Source organism: Curcuma longa, unplaced genomic scaffold (genome assembly GCF_044706935.1).
Source record: "Curcuma longa cultivar G26 ecotype Majalengka, Jawa Barat unplaced genomic scaffold, ITB_CL_G26_1.1 contig_22643, whole genome shotgun sequence".
In the NCBI taxonomy this organism is placed as follows: domain Eukaryota; kingdom Viridiplantae; phylum Streptophyta; class Magnoliopsida; order Zingiberales; family Zingiberaceae; genus Curcuma; species Curcuma longa.
In genome coordinates, this window is record NW_027431966.1 from 1 (window position 1) to 15,714 (window position 15,714).

At 37.9% G+C, this 15,714-nt stretch overlaps 2 pseudogenes; both read right to left on the reverse strand.

The window, feature by feature from the left end:
- Positions 1–119: 119 nt before the first annotated feature.
- LOC141817946 (MAR-binding filament-like protein 1-1) lies at positions 120–5,391 on the reverse strand (annotated as a pseudogene).
- Positions 5,392–7,908: 2,517 nt separating this feature from the next.
- Positions 7,909–15,123, reverse strand: LOC141817945 (heat shock 70 kDa protein 15-like; annotated as a pseudogene).
- Positions 15,124–15,714: the final 591 nt, after the last annotated feature.

Sequence of the window (15,714 nt, forward strand, 5' to 3'; positions counted from 1 at the left end):
TTTGCTGGGCAAATCATCTAAGAAAACACCAAACAGTTCATGTTGATCAATGAGAGAAGTAGAGAAGTAAAGAGGTGATACAGAAGGCATAAAAGTGAATCAAACAAATGAAAGTGAGTGCACAAAGGATGATTCATAACAAGCTCACAAGATGGGGAAAAGAAATACATCCATTAACAACTTACTGCTGATAGGGCTCAAAGATTCATCTATACAAAAGAAATATGAGTAAAATTGTGCTTATAACTACTTACGAAAGCATGCCATACTAAACAAAAAAGATGGAATATAGATGGACAAGTTGTACCAGAGGTGGTGCCCTTGATACTCTTGTAATGATCATGAAACTAAAAGGTCCTAGTTGGAATAGAAGGAAGAATAAGCAATAGAACATCTAAGATTAAAATACCAGATTGTCATCTTTAGGTGAAAAATATATCCTCATGTAGATCCACCCTTTTTCCTTCTGCTATTTGTCTTCCTAGCTGTAATAGGAGCCCCTGCTGTCACTTTGGTCTTTGGCTGGTGCACGGTAGAATGTTCCTTCTCCAGGCTGATCTCTCTTCTCAATCGTAGTATCTCACCCTTTGCAGAGGACAATTCCTCTTCGAGCTTCTTAGTCCTCCTCTCTAAATTCTCTTTCTCATTGCCAAGCTTCAAAATGAGGTTCTGAGCATCTTCAATATCTTCCGTAGCTTCTTTAACAGTCCTTTTCTGCTCTGTGAAGGACTGCAATAGCATATCTTTCTCTGCTTCAAGGCTGGTGCACCTAGAACTAGTGCTCTCTAATTCAGTTGAGAGCAATAATGCGCTCTTATTCATCTCGCTGAGTGATTTGGTAGCCTCATCCAGATCAGCCTCAAGAGTTTTTCGTGCTTCTGAGTCTCTCTTTGCATTTGTTTCCTCGAAACTTCAAGCTCCTTATTCAAATTGGAAGCTATTTTTCTCTTCTTTCAACTCATTCACAGCATTTTCCAGTTTCTTGTATGTTTCCACTAATTCCTTCTTTAAGTTTGCACGATCTCCCATGATATCATTTAATTCTTTGGATGAGATATCAAGTTCTTCTTTGGTTCTCCTCAGATTCTCTTTAATTGATATTAATTCGTCCGACATTAGCTTTGTACTAGACTTAGCTTCTTCCACACTTTGCGTCAACAGTTTCTCCATCTCAATAAAACTGTGCTGAATCTCTGATAGCTCAGACATAAGTTTCTTATATGAAACTTTAGCTTCTTCCAGTTCCTTGGACAGATTCAAAGCTTCAACTTTAGAATCTCCCAGTGCTTCTATGTTAGCCTGCAGCTCATCACTCAACTTCTTCATACTAATAGTTTCTCTTTCCAGTAATGCCTTGGCACTATCCTTTTCTTCTCTCAGCTCAGCAATAACAATATTACTGTTCTTTACTTCTTCTAATGCAAACTCAAGCTTTTCTTCAAGAAGATGAAGTTGGTCATCTTTCTTGGATAACAAATCAGCAGTAAGGGCTGCTCTTTTCTCTGAAGAAGATTCCAAATCACTATAGTCTTTTCTGAGATCTTGAACTCTTTGCAAGGCACTATCTTTCTCTGATTCTAACAACTGAATGTGTTGATTTAAAGAATCAATTGAAGATATCTTTGAACTTAATTCAGTTTTAGCTACAAGCAATTCCTGTTTTAACTCTTCAATAGTTGAATTTGCAACAGCAAGCTCATTCTTTAAGTGTTCAACATTTGAGCTCAACTGAGCACATTCTGTTTCTTTTTCAGAAAGAGATGATTTAAGATCTTGAATGTTCTTCTCCTTGTCACTTATCTCCAAGCTAAGCATGCTTAGTTTATCTTGTAGAACATTGATACTATCTACTTTCTCTTTAACTTTGTCCTCAAGTAATTTTTTGTCTCTGCCGGTTTTTGCAACATTGCTCTCAAGATCGCTAATACGCCCTTTGAGCTCCTCAAATAGTTTTCGGTTATCATTCAACTCTTGCTGCAAAGATGCTGCAGTCCCATTTGCTGAATCTAGTTGAGTTAGCAGAGAACTTTCCTTCTCTTTAAAGTTCCTGATTTGGTTCTTTTTCTCCTCCTGCTCCCTCTGTAATATTTTCTCAAAGCTCTCCTTCAGCGAAGACATTTCTGCTTCTTTTTCAGTCAATTTATCTTTCATCTGTATCAATATTGATAGCATAACAATTACCAAGTAAGTAATTTGTAGTCGCAATAATTCTACCATCCAACTGCAAGATTTAAGTGATTGCTTTCAAGTATAATATAATCTTCACACTAGATCAGCTCTGTTTTGAATGCAAGTAACTGAATGTATTAATTTAGAAAATTGAGATGCTAATTTTCAATGACTTGTCTGAATGTATCCAATGAAAAATCCAAATAAATGCATTTAAGAACTCTGATTAACAGGATTGGAGATTCATACAGATTCCACATGTGATTCAATGGATGTCATTTCCTTCTGGGAAGTTGCATATAATGCACCAAGAACACCGGAAGCAACTATTCCGAACTCGTTTAAGAAAGACACAAAAGAGTTTACTGGTGCATTTTGAAAAGCTGCTTGCTGCAAGCAAATAGGATATAAGTAAATGACAACCTAGAACGTAAAATGTGTACAAAGATAAAAACATGGTAGTTTAGAACAAGTCACCTCTAATTGATTAGGTACTTCAGATGAAACTTCAAGCATGGAATCTTTAACATTTTGTATTTCCAATTGTTTATCATCTTGTTTGTCTTCCACAATGGCGTCTTGATTATCTAGCACAATAACCTCTTGTTTATCTGGCATTAGGATATCTTGGTTATCTGGTAGCATCAAATCTTGTTTGTCTGAAAACAAAAGTAGAAGTTAATGATTGGATGAAAAGCTAGTGATGTACAAAATTCTGTCATTACACGGTGGAATAATCACCAAAAGCAGAGTACATTATGGTGGCACTATGTAGTGCATGTCTCATAATAAACCCTAAAATTATAATAAGACTGAGTCTGTTCATCATCTCAGTAAATTAAATATTGGCAACATGGAAATAACAAAGACATAATGCACGGCCAAAACAATGGTTCCACATATGATATGAAGAAAACAAACTTCAACTGATTTACACTATTCATCAAATAATCATTAGACTACATGTTTCATCCAAATATTTATGATTACTAAGGATGTGCAGCACTGGTAATGACTGGTGGAAGGGATAAAAGTAATTCTTTGAGTTGAGATGCATCATATAGTATTTATGCACATTGCTGAGTACAAAATCATGCATGATCATCCTTTAAACACATGATATTCCAAATTAAATGTATGCTCCTCAAACAACAAAAGATGAAGGATTACCAACACTAGCTCTCAAAAGTGTTGTGGTGTCATGAAAGCATTGTGATTTCATGAACTCAGGTGTCTTCATAAAAACAGCAAACAAAATATCTCTAAATTTTATGTCTTGAACTTTTAATAATTGAAAACTATGGCAAAGTATTCTTTTGTCCAATGTGGTAACCTGACCCACCTTAGAAACGACATGATTCAAATATAGAAAGCCCAAAATCCAACTTAATAAACTTTTTTTCATCAAAAATCAAACCACCCAATTGATATTTTTCCTAATCCACCCTTACTTGACCAAATTAGAATGTAATCTTGAAAATTATGTTCAGCCGAAGCCTGATCTGATTGCCTTGATCCATGCCCGCTTAGAATGCTAATGTTTAACCATCTAGGCTAAAATCTAGAGTTCATATCAAATAATCATAAACCTATTTTTTTCAGGTTAGGTCTCAGTTTTGGCCAAGCATGAAACTAGTTGGGAAGTCATAATTCACTGTGCTCAATTGTGGACATATCATATTACTGAAGTTGGCCATATGTCAATCATAGAGATAGATCCAAACCCAAGTTAGAGCCTTATTTATATGAATCAATGAAATCGTGCCTGTTTATAAACCAAAATCACTCTAGAGATACTATATTGTGTTTTCAGATTATCATTTTGGGCTAGAGAGAATTGATAATGCTGGATGGCAGACAAGTATGTGTGGGTTTTACACCACCTGTCATATTCGTACCTTTATCTACTTCAGTGACACTCTGCTTTATTGTCTTTGCCCGTCGACGAAAGCCCATTGGTTGAACCATATAACTTTGTTGTCTGATTCCATTACTTTGTGACTCTGCCTCAATATGGAGTGCCACGACACAGCTAAAAGTTAGTTGATAAACTATCCACAAAATCATTATTCAGAAATTAATTTAAGATATTTGATGTCTACTAAACATATTCAACTACAATAGTGAAAATATCAGTATCTCATGAAGGACTTAGGAATTGATTCTATATCTCAATCGCTCTAGGCATAACCAGATCAAATCACTGTGTGTACCCTAAGAGTATGGAAAAAAATCTTAGAACCAATAAAGGGAAAACAAATTCAAAACATTCCAAAAATCTTAATTGCAAATTTGAATGGACTCCAAACTAGCTAACTAACATCGAAAAAAAGAAACTTGTTACATTATCTTATATGAGAATATAAACAATGTATAGTTGCAAGAATCAATGATGAACTTCTGTAGCATATGGATAAAATTTGAGGGAAGGAGGAAAATTTAAGGAGAAGGTTACGAAACTGAAACAAAAACAACAAAACAACCATGCAAATCTTAAGTCTTCACAAATGTTTTGTGGTTGTGCAACAAGAACATATAACTAATTGAGAAGAAAAAATGGTAGTGCAACGAGAGCATATAACTATAAGAAAAAATGGTAGTGAAGTAATTTCACATTTATAGTTCTTAATATATTCTACGTCAGTATGATAAATTTCCATTTATAAAGTGAAAAATAGGTAGGAAAATATACTTCTGAAATCGCTATAAGGTGGATAACACATTTGACAAACCAAATTAATCAATAACCTGATAATCACTCCACCAGTCTAGACAAAGGGATTTCAAATTTACAAAACTAGAAAATAATCGAGGTAGCATAAACGTTTTCCATTTCGCTAACAATTCAAATTACCAAAGGAATTCTTAACGCCAACACTCTAACGAACCATAACTAACAAGAAACCCCATCAACTTCAAGGGGAAAAAAAAGATACAACAAAGAAAATAACATCAAGAACATATTATGAACTGACCTTCGACTAACAAACCATCCGCAGCGATTGCTCGAAGTTTGAGAAAGGGAAGAACTGAGATACCCACAAGCAGAAGCGTCCTTCTTCGGGAAGCCCCCGCGGAACCCACGGGACTCTCCTCATTCGCGCAGCAAGCTGCGGCCACCGGATTCCTCGTCGCCGCTCTTCTGCGAGCAGCGAGCAGTGCAGAAGGGGAAATAGACGAGGAAGGGAAGGCCGACGGGCTCCCGGCAAGAAGCCCCATCGCTCACTCACTCCCTCGCTCACAGCAATCTCCGGTCGCTCCGCTACTGTCTTCCTTTCTCTTTCCGCTTTCTATCTCTCTTCGTTTTTCTGTGGACGAATCGCGTCGAAATCGAACCGCTTTCGCCGGGCAATCGATCGGGTCACCCTCCGTCAACGTCAATCGAGCGGTCGTGCATTGTCTGGGGAATTTGATTATGCGACCGATAAAAAAAAACACACACAGACCTACCTACGCGTTAATCGTAAAGCAAGAAGGGCGAAGACCGGCGGTTCCAACGGGGAGGCTTTTTAGTTTTTTTTTTTGATTTTTTTTTTCAACGGATGAGATCATTTGACCGTTTTTTGATCAATGGCTAGGATTTAGTGTCCGTTATGATCCAAATTCTATAAATAGGGAGCTCATTTCATCATTTTTCACACACTGCTCTACTCTCTAACTCTCATTCTCAATTTCCAGCGGATCCCAACATCCAATCCATCGAGGCCGCCCAACACCTTCGATCTCTCACTCGATGGATTGCTCTTTGTACGCCACGTCATCGCATTGTTATCCATAGCCGGGGAATTTGATTATGACACGTAGTGGTGGAATTGAATTATTATTTTCTACCACCATTAATTTTCAAAAAGATAAACACACGAATTAAAATTTATTTGTCAACCTGTTATTGGTGGTTTATTTTTTCATATTCGTTGTGTTTGCCATTTTTTTATGGATTAAGGCTTTTAGAAAATTATATTAAACCAATTAGAATAGCAAATAAAATCTAATGGAATGAGACCTAAAAAATTTCCACGTGATGTACCAACATGTTGGAATTCTACATATCAATTATTACAAGATTCATTTCAATATAAAGATTTATTATGTTTATTTTTTGCAGAAAATAGTAATACTAATATATATTTATTTTCACAACAATGGAATATTTGTAGTAGTATTTGTGAAATTTTAAAAGTTTTTAATGATGCAACCGAACAACTTTCCGGTGTTTATTATCCTACTGATCATTAATTTTAGTGAATTTTTGTAGTAAGTATTAATTTTAAATGAACATATTAATAATGAAGCTTTATTGAAAACAAAATGGGAAAAATATTTTTATTTAATTTATTTAGTTGCATTTGCTTTAGATCCTAGATTTAAATTAGAAAAAGGGTATTGTCTATTATGACGCTTTAATTCCTGTTAAAGATTCTTCTTCTACAATCCTGTAATATTATATATATTATTAGAAATTATTTATCTGATATTTATAATCAATATTATGTTAAATATGGAACACAAACTAATATTTTGAAACACAACAACAAACTACTAATGTTAATTTAAAACTTACAAAAGCACAACTTTTATTAAAAGAACGGACGAAACGTCCACGAGGACACCTCAAGTTCCACACAGGAACTTGAGAATTATTTTACCACTTCTTTTGATTTTAATGAAGCAGACAGCGAAGATTTCGATATTTTGAAGTGGTGGTCACAGAAGGCTTAAAGTTTTCCCGTTCTCTCGGTAATTGCCAAAGAAATTTTAGCATGTCCAGTGTCAACTGTTGCTGTGGAGCAGACATTCAGTGCCGGCGGCAACATATTAGATGAACGACGATCAACTATGTCTCCCGACTCATTGGAAGCCCAAGCACTACTCGACGATTGGACCAGAGCCGAGAAGAGAATCCAAGGAATGCAACTTTCAGAAGATGAAGCCGAAGAATTTGATACGGAAGGAACGAATACGACGGGAGGAACGGGAGGAAATGGAAGTGAGTGAATGAGTGATGTAAAAGGGTAAAAATGTAAAAGAACTACGTGGGCTTTGATTCCCCTATACCCTAAGGGGATACGTAGGCAACTTAATAAGTGCAAGCCCTTTTTTCAATAAATTTTAAGTTTTAAATTTAATAAATTTTAAATTTTAATTTTTTTAATATAATAATCTCGAACCGTCACGAACCGTGAACCGAACCGTGAACCGGCGGTTCCGAACCGTGAACCGTAACCGTCTTGGGCGGTTAAGGTTAAGGGTCGACCTCCCACGAACCGTCGAACCGGCGGTTCCGAACCGTCGAACCGGCGGTTCCGAAGTCCCACGCAGATCGCTCTTTGTACACCAGTCATCATTTTGGTTATCATTAATTCAAATCTATTTTAAAATAAATTGATAAAATTTTAATTCAATCGGACAGACCCGTTCAACTCTAAATAAGTTGAGTGAATGGTAAAAAAAAAAGAATCTCATGAATGGTCACAATTGGGAGTTCGGATCAAAAGGTAAGAAATTTCTCGTGATCACACTGTAGTATTCAAGAAGGTAACACAATAAATCTCAGGCACACATTTAAGACCCCTCAGACGAGAACCCTCACTCGCGCTGAAAACCAAAATGATCGAGCAGGCAGTGAATAAGAGAAACTAACTTTGATGTTCCTATATATGCAGATGGAGCACTTTTGGTATTATCAGCAAACTAAATTTGATGTTCTTATACAGATGGAGCAGTTTTGGTATTGATTAGCTAGGTGGCTGAGGCTGGGGGTGGTTGACTGCCCTCCTCAGATACGGGCTCTCATGAGGCATTCTCTCCTTGGTTCTGCGGCTCGGCGGTCGGAGATCGCTTGCCGGGGGTCGGAGTTGAAGGGGGTGTATGTGCTTTAGCTGGAGACGGGCGTGGCTTTGTCATTATTGGTTTGCAACACCTGCAACAGATATAAACCAACAAATTAGGGGCAGCTGTGTGGATAGAACTGAAGGATTTGAATATAATCCCATACATATTAGTAATAAGTTAATGTCAGATCCGATGGAATCTATATATATCTCTAAAATAGTATAATATTGTTGACTTTATACCCACATCCATATATATTGTAAAACAAATTATGGTATTATTTTATCTCTATCTTATAATCCCAGATATTTTTGATGTATTTCCAATATGGGACGGTTTTATTTTATTTCCATATATTTTCAATATGGGACGGTTTTATTTTATCTTCATCTTATAACCCCAAAACTTTTTCCAAGTATTTTCAATGTGGGATTTTGATTGTATCCCCTCAAACAAAGGACCAATGGGAGCCCCTCCTTAATGGTTCCAACGGACCCCTGATACCATTGTTAGGCCTGATAGAATATATATATCTTCAAAATGGTATGATATTGTCCACTTTAGACCCACGCTCTCATGATTTTATTTTTGAATTTTACCCAAAAAGTCTCGTACTAATATAGATATCTCCATCTTATAACTTTAGAATCTTTTCCATGTATTTCTAACGTGAGACCCAACCAGAAATGTTCACCAAACTTTCTATCTATAACTAAAACCGACCAATAAGGATTCAGAACCAGTGGCAGGCAGATCACAAATACAGAAAGTAACAATTACTAGTGCTGAATAAGAAAGAGATGGATGTTTCAACAAGTAAATCTCACCTGTCTAATGCCTCTACCTTTCTTTGAATATCAGCGGAGAAAAGAACTGGAGTCACATATATTGGCAAGGCTTCCTGCTGCTGCTGCCTCTCCCTTAGCCATGCTTCAGCTTCGCCACACTCACTTATAACCTGTGGAACAAACAGCAGAATCACGTATCATAGCTACTTTGTGTAAGCCACTAAAGACATGCAGATTCATAACACAGTTTTTAGATACCCACAGCAAAATCGACCTTTGTCATAAAGTGCTGTACCTTATGTTTCTCTTCTATATCAATGTGGTCGAACTTGGGGTCATTCGACGAGGCTGTTCCTCGGAAACTTTCGATGCAATGGGCAAGTTGAATAGTTGCTGGACCTCTGTCTATCCATTCCTTGTATCGCTCCTCAATGGGGGTACCTTGCTGGAATCAAGACAGATATCATTATAGCAAAGGACCTTTGATACGGCAAGAGACCAATAAGATTAAAATAAACGTTTTACCTCGTGAAGTTCCTCGAGCTTAGCAAGATAAACACCCTTAGTTTCATCTTCACCATCTTCATAGATGTTACGGTCGTGAGGATACGGGTCGGGACCCGACCGAGAGACACGGCCGAGTCGAGTCAACTATCCAAAGACAGTCGGCTGAAGCACTGAGGCCCGGATCCAGGTTCCCGGGTACCAGCCCAGAGGCTCTCCACTCAAGCCCGACAGCCCGACAGCCCAGTGGGCCCGCCGAGGAGACGAACAATCTCGCCAGGCCGACTCCCAGATAAGCCGAGTGGCTGGCATACCCGACTCACCGACTCACAGATGGCCCAACTGATCAACATCCCCGACTCAAGCCGCAGCCCCGACCCGACCCAAGGAGTCGGGGCCGAATCGTACCTTTTGTCCTATTGACCACTCCTTCTGACAGCCACGCCGCCCGGCATGGCCACGCGCCGTCTCGACGTACGACACTGTCCACAGTGTACTTCGACATTAAAGACACCATTCCGCGCCAGTACAGAAAGTACCCGCACAGTAAGGTTTCCCTTGCTGTGCCCAGGGTACGGACCGACTCCTCCTTATATAAGGCGAGCCCCTGTAGAGGGGCCAGGGATGTGCTCACTACTTCTCACTGTTTCTATTCTCGTTCACTTCTCCGGCCGTCACTGACTTAAGCATCGGAGTGGTCTCGCCGGTCCCGCCGGCCAGCCATCTCACGGTGTCTGTGATTGCAGGTCCCCGGCGATCAGAAGCTAGTTTCAACCATTTTCCCGCACAGTGCATCTGAGGGAGTGACGTGTGCGCCCAGCAGAGTTCTTGACGGGAACAATAGAGCCAATCCTCAACTTCCTGTAGCTTTGCAATCATTTCATCTTTCTCTGATGATGAGGCAAATGCTTTATAGTTACCGTAAAGCTGAAGGTAGATGTGCTGTTAGATGCAAATATGATGGACAGTAGAAAGAAAAATATATATCAACCTTGTTTCGCATATCATACACATATGCCTCCACAGCATTTTTCATGTCCTTAGTTTCTTCCATCTCTCTGTCTTGAAGGGCCATTTCAAACTCCTTTTCAACAGCCTTCTGTAGTTCTTCAGCTGACATATCGCCATAAACCAACTCCACAACAGGAACATTAATTTTCTTAACCTTCTTTTTCACAGCTTCAATCTGCAGAACGTAATAAAAATAGAAATTGAAAAAGAAAAAGGGAGAAAATTTTCATCATTCTAGTAAAGATATCAATAACCCACAAAAAGGTATAATGATATGTGAGTGACAGGATAATGTATCAGGTTACCAATTAAAATAAAGATCAGCAATGACACTGTTATACAATGCCGCATGAAACAAACACGGAGACGTAGAAAAAAAGACGGCAAAAGTATGAAAATATTTTGGTAATTTTCATAGGAAAACAATCAGGATGTCAATACTTGCCCTAGTATAATTCAACATGATTGCATCACTAAATTTGTAGTTAAGCAAACATTAACAATCATAGGTAATCAAAAATAACATAAGTCAAACAAAAAGAATATCATTTTAAGTAGAAACATTAATCAGACATATAATAGTATTGGCATATATCATGAGATGCATGCCCTAAAAACATCTCAAGCAAAGATAATTCCATTTTTACTCCCTATGTTTCAAGTTTCATGGAACCAACAATGCAGGCCCCAACACTCAAGCAGAGGGAAATAAACTAAGGATTGGATTAGGCCCTTGGCATCTAGAATAACAAAGATGGATTTGAAACTTACGCAAGCATGGCACTGCACATCTACCTAGCCAAAGCTAGGCACCCAAACCACCTTATTGGAATGCATATTGCATATGTAATGTGTTCCCATATCTAGAAACGATGTTCTTGACAGTAAAAGATGCAGCAACTGAATAAGGCCCAACTATTTGATAGCTTAAGACCAAAAGAGATCAAAATAAGACCCTATTTTCATAGGAGATGTAGATGTAGAATGTTGGATCATTAACGAGACGTCAATGCCTGAACAAACATAAGCTCCAAATTGAAACCAATGAATTACAGATTTGGTACAGTTGAAGACGGCAAGAGTATGAAACTTAAAAGCAAATGTGGACTATCCGGCATCATTTTTGGAATAACAAACTCAAATTATCAACATCAGCTACAGAACAAGGAGAGCCAAATGAAATAAGAATCCTAGCTCTTAATTGTGCAAATGGAAACTTGAGCTTTTCAGAAGCAAACTATAATTTGACCCAAAAAACAAAGGCCACGTTACTGATTACCTGATCAAGCTCAAAACCTGAACTAAATCGTCAAACCAATTAGCAGGAAAAAAAATCTTAACATTTTAAGGAGGGAAACAAATCCATGCAGAGGAAAAAAAAATCCAATCACGAACTAAAGATTCAGGTTGAACCTAACTGCACAAAAAATTAAAAGCCAACTAGGAACCTTATTATCAGTTTCCATTTGCACAGGCTTTTCCACCGACTCTGGTACTCCATTATCAACCCAATCAGAAGTTTTTGCATCCTCCATGTTGACATCGGTTTCTGTATTTGAAGAATCATCCATTCTTACAGATTCCTTAGGTTGTTGCCCTGAAGCTGTGATGGGAACTTCAACTTCCTCCTCCTCTAACATCTGCAGACCCAGGATCAATCATGTCAATGGGTAGCTAAATAAATCAACAATACAATTGCTGACTTTAAGTATTTACCATAGCTGATTCAACAAAAACAATTCCATGAAGATTTAAACGAACTTTTACTTTCAGCTTAGCACGCTCACCAGTGCTGGATTGGAATGGTCCAATCTGCAAGTTTTTTAGAATTGTCAAAAACAACCAAGCTTCTTGATTTTGCATAAGTTTAACAGAGTTTGTAAAGCACCATCACATGTTCATCATAATGAAAATTCTCGATTATTATTTTTGGAAGTAAATGTTTCAAAACTCAAATTCTAATAAATTACTGAACTGAGTCTGAAAAAAAAACAAAAAAATGGAACTAAATGGATGCAATACTTTTCCAAAGTTAATGATATACCATGTAACTGCTGATCCTTTCTGGAACTTGTAAATCACCTCCATCTGCATATACAGCATCCACTCCAAATGTAGCATGTCTGTAAAATGCAAGAATTTTGACACTGGGAATCGAATATCCTTTTGGAAACACAACTCTAATCTGTTGATTTTCTGCTCCATGCTGAGAGTCAGGAACAGATCCTTTCCATGATAAGGCAATTGAGAAAGGGAAGCTCTCATGAACCTGCAAGTGAAGAACAATTTACAATGTCAATAAGTGTCCAAAAATAAGAATAATACCCTGATGTAAACATAAACCGTTAGTTTCATGAGCACAATTTATAAGTCAAAAGAACAAAACAGAATATATATGTCAGATGACTTTCCTCCCATTAATCCTTATGTCTATATATACCATTGGTTTCTCTCAAGTATCCTACAAACAAGCATTTGTCTTTGTCTGATTTGAGTCATACCTTGTCTCCATCTAAACATTTGACGAAATTTTACCGATGTCAGAGCAAGATTAGGCAGGCAGGCATGTGCCCTGAAGGGAAACTATTACAAGATTTTTTTTTTAGAATTTTGTAAATCATCTAGGCAGTAAGATCACGGGTTCAAATCCTGGAAACAGCCTCTTGCCAAAGACAAGGTAAGGCTGCGTACAATGGATCCTTTCCCCGGACCCCGCATGGCGGGAGCTTCGTGCACCGGGCTGCCCTTTATCTAGGCAGTAAGATATTTGAATTCATACATTACTGGCTTACAAATACTGATATATTACTGGTTGATGTAATGCTCCATATAAACACATCAGACAAATGCAGATGATTGGCAGTTAACAGCAATCATTTTGTGAAGAACAATATCCACCCAATTTCCCATCATTTTCATAATAGATCAACAGAAATAAGTAGCACAGCATGTAAAGAAAAAATAGTTAGGGACTTTGTCCACGAGGTAAACAAAAATTGTCAAACAAATTTAGCCATCAACTCAGGAACTTTATGCTAATGAAATAGTAAAATACCATTATAAAGCAAATGGAAGATAAAAAAAAATTCAATACCTGAAATTCCCGCACTTTGAAGGTGGGACTTAGAATAGCACATTGAAGAGCACAACCACGAGCAACACACTCACTTGCATTCATGGTACGCCTTGGCTCTTTGCCAAAAAACTCTGTCAAAATCTTGATAACAGCTGGTATACGGGACCCTGATCCAACAACTTCAACTGAGTGAATATCCTCCACACTTAACCCACCTTCAGCAAGTGCCTTCTCCAAGGGTCCTTTGACTCGCTCCAAGATGGGAATGCTGATCTGTTCAAACTCCTCTCTCTTGATAAAACCTCTCACATCCTTCTCATCCATCAGACATTCAATGTTCAATGGAGCCTCAGGATTAGCACTAAGAACCTTCTTTAGCTTCTCACATGCTGCTCGGAGCCTGATACAAGCTCTAGCATTCTGATACACATCTATCTTGTATTCATCTCTGAACTTAGCAGCAAAGTACTTGAAAAGAACTTCATCAAAATCTCTCCCGCCAAGGGACCGATCATATGAATGAGCCAATATCTTCAGTTGCCCCTTCTTGTAACCAGCAATGCAAACTTGCATGCTTGCATGCCCAACATCAACAAAAGCCACATTAACCTGATCATTCTCCGGTAAATCTGTCTTATAGATACCATAAGCCAGTGCAGTAGCAGTGGTCTCATGGAACAAGCGGAGAGGATCCAGATCAGCAATTATAGCAGCATCCAGCATCGCTCTCCTCTGGAGATCATTGAAGTAAACCGGAATTCCAATGCAACAATCAACAACTGCTGCATTTTGATTCTTCTCTGCAATACTCTTCAGATTCGACAGAACCATTCCAAGGATCTGGGTCGGAGAAAATGTCCTCAGTTCACCAAGGTAGTTTGCATGGATCAGCAGAAACCCGTCAGGCCCTTCAGTCACCTTAAATGGAAAAGACTGGATATCCCTCTGTACCTCAGGATCCGAAAATTTGCGACCCAGCAGACGCTTGATCTGCGAGACTGAGTTCTTAGGATTCATCATTGAGGATGCAGCTCCAGCAGTCCCAATAAACCGCTGCTTCTAGCCAAAGCAGACAACAGCAGGTGTCTCACGCTTCGATTCATCGTTCAGAACTACATCGATGCCACGTTGCCGTGCTACCGCAACAATGCAGCTCTCATTCCCGACGTCAAATCCCACAACGCTCATTTTTAAATGCAATCTCGAAATCGAAACTAAAAGGAGATCAGTGAATTAGCAGATCAAAAAATCAATTTTTTTGACGGATGGATTTGAAAAAACTAAATAAAGACTACTAATTATCTAATTATGTTCATATGTATATATATAGTAACACTAAACTACTGCACTGGGAACAGAGCGCTCCATTTGATCTAATTTCAGGCGAAGAACAACAAAAAGAACGAACCAAATCAAAAACCGAGCAAAACAGAGGAAAGATCTATTGAATGACCGCTAAAGGATTAATTTATCTTAGAAATAGATCAAATGGAGCGCTCTGTTTGATCTAATTTCAGGCCAAGAGCAACAAAAAAAAACGAACCAAATCAAAAACCGAGCTAAACAGAGGAAATATCTATTGAATGACCGCTAAAGGATTAACGTGTCTTCGAAATATGCAAATGACGAATCCACAGAGTAGGGAGAGGATTCGGATCGTACCTCGTAAAAACGCCGATCGATATTTACCGATTTGTCGTCGTCGCAGGGACCTGTTTCAGCGCCCCTTACGAAGGGAAGGGAGCAGCATCACAAAGCGCCCACCGAGCCGTTGGCGCTGCTTCTAGAATCATCGGCTCCTGTTTCGGCGCCCCTTAACAGGCCAACCCACATGCCTCTCGCAAAAAAAAAAAAAATAAAAAAAAAATAAATAAAAAATAAAAATTTTAATTTAGATTACGGTCAAATTAAAATTTTAAAATTTAGGTAGATCAAACTCATTAATTTATTGAATTTTTTATTTTAATTTTTAATTATTAATTTATTAAATTTTTTACTTTAATTTTATTTTTTTTTTAAAAAAATAAATTTTCTCAATATGTGATCCAATCCAAGCTTGCTACAGGCTAACCCACGCGAGTCACAAACCTAAATGGATCGATCCACCTTAATCCACTTTAAAATGGATTGATAAAATTTCAATTCAATCCATCTAAATTATTTAGTGGGGTGGACCAACCTAACGGATCCAATCCAAATTAGTGACTCTATCTCACACCCAATTTTTTTATTAAAATTTTAAATTTACCTATCTTTTAACGACTCTCATAATAAATATTATTATGCGGATTTGAATCTTTAATATTTTGGCTAAAAAGTTTTTTTTGTCGACCT